At 34.6% G+C, this 2278-nt stretch overlaps 1 non-coding gene across 1 annotated transcript; it reads left to right on the top strand.

Moving 5' to 3' along the window:
- The first annotated feature begins 642 nt into the window (after positions 1-642).
- LOC145271571 (U1 spliceosomal RNA) lies at positions 643-805 on the top strand. Its single transcript, XR_013865980.1, has one exon. It is a non-coding gene; the product is annotated as a U1 spliceosomal RNA (small nuclear RNA).
- The last annotated feature ends 1473 nt before the right edge of the window (positions 806-2278 follow it).

Here is a 2278-nt window from a genome sequence, read left to right on the forward strand (position 1 = left end):
GACGAAATCCAAAAAGGTCCATGAGACAAATAGCAAACAAAGCACAAAAATCACCAAGGACGATGTGAAGGATATGTCGAAGTGACCTACTAATGTCATCTTATAAGCTCCAAAAGCGACAGTTCTCTCTGCACCCACAATTGCAAAGAAACTCATCAGAAATCGACTCTTGTTAAACCTTATTATCAGACAAGGCATGCTCAATAACATCATCTTCACAGATCAAAACTTATTCTCACTTCAACATCCCACAAGCATCAAAATGAAAAAGTCCTTGTGAGAATACCTGATAATGCAGAAAAGATTTTCAAAATGAAGAAATCATCACCAGTTATGGTCTGAGCAGCCATTTCTGAAAGAGGGAACTCTCCATCATTTTTTAAAAAATACCAATAGACTATTGACATTGAATATTATAGTAAAATGTAAGTTCCGTTAAGAATTGAGGTACTTTGTGAAAATATTGGTACGTTTAAATGATAGTAAATTATTTGTTATGAATTGTTGTTATTAGTGAATGAAATGTTGTGATATACTGATATTGGTGAAAATTATGTGGGCGTATTTTATTTTTTTATTGGTGTTTGTTGTTGGTTAGTATAGAAATGTGATATAAAAACAGTGGTGGGCACATAAAAAAATATACTTACCTTACGTGGGGGTAACAGTGATCATTAAGGTCGTTCCCCCAGAGCGAGGCCCATCCATTGCACTGCGGTTGGGTTGACCTTTGCGATCTTCCCAAATGTGGACGACTCGGGCGTGCTATTTCTAAGTGTGGGGTCTGCGTTCGCGCTCACCCCGATAATACAATCAAAATCAGAAATCCTTTCCTACTTCTTCCAAGTACCTCTCACTCGTAGGTCTGTACTCCCTCCGCTTAATCACCCTTAATCTCTGTAATACCAAGAAATACGCCATTTCTCTCGACCAGTTTATAATCCACTTCAATTCCAACGTTCTGATTGTATCTAATTTGCATGTAAATGTAATCAACGTTTAATCGTGAGGAATTCGTCTAGCTGTCGCCTACAGCTACTGAAAATGTCTTCTTTCGATATACAGTGTGGACATAAGCCCTGTTACAAAATTTTCTGAACTATTTATTATGATGATATTAAAATAAATTTAATATTTAATTGTCATTATATGATAATGTAATGTATGATTTCTTATTTTTTTTAGAAACAAAAGATGTTAATTTTTAAACAATGTCTGTTGAATTGGAGAGAAGATTAACCATAGAGCAACACGAGAGTGACGTACGGCACAAGAAATATTCAAGTTGGGGAAAACAAAACTTAAAATCAACAAAATGTTTATAAAAAGGACGATTACTAATTACCTGGAAACTTCGTTGATCAAAGATAGACAACGTCCCAACACCTTAGGAACACCTAAACTTATCAAAAAAACTTAGGGAAAAATCAGGCGAAATCCAAAAAAATCTATGAGACAAATAGCGAACAAAGCACAAACATCACCAAGGACGATGTGAAGGATATGTCGAAGTGACCTATTAATGTCATCTTATAAGCTCCAAAAGCGACAGTTCTCTCTGCAGCCACAATTGCAAAGAAACTCATCAGAAATCGACTCTTTTTAAACCTTATTATCAGACAAGGCACGCTCAATAACATCATCTTTACAGATGAAAAGTTATTCTCACTTCAACATCCCACAAGCATCAAAATGAAAAAGTCCTTGGTGTTTGTTGGTGGTGATAATGCAGAAAAGATTTTCAAAATGAAGAAATCATCATCAGTGATGGTCTGAGCAGTCATTTCTGAAAGAGGGAAATCTCCATCATTTTTTTTAAATGCCAATAGACTATTTTTTCTTGTTCTTAACAAAGAACGTTACATTGAGGACATTTTTCAATGTGCATTAACCCGATGGTATAATTCTGTATTTGCTGATTGCAAGATGGTGCGAAACAGCTCAAGTAACACAGACAACTTTAGTCCTGGATCGGCAAACAAGAATGCCCTTCCTCATCACGTGATCTTAACGTTCTTGATTATTCTTTGTGGTCAATCATGGAGAGTGAATCCTTCTTTACTTCTTGTAACAATATTAAAGTTCTTAAAATAAAATTGAACAAATGCTTAGATAAAATTACATTAGATGTTATTCATGCTGGTATAGATAATTTCACCTAAAAGATTTTACCCCTATTTTTCTCAATATATCTTTTCCTACTACCCCCTCTCTCTCTCTCTCTCTCTCTCTCTCTCATATATATATATATATATATATATATATATATATATATATA

Source organism: Euprymna scolopes, chromosome 46 (assembly GCF_053919585.1).
Source record: "Euprymna scolopes isolate OS-2025 chromosome 46, ASM5391958v1, whole genome shotgun sequence".
NCBI lineage: Eukaryota > Metazoa > Mollusca > Cephalopoda > Sepiida > Sepiolidae > Euprymna > Euprymna scolopes.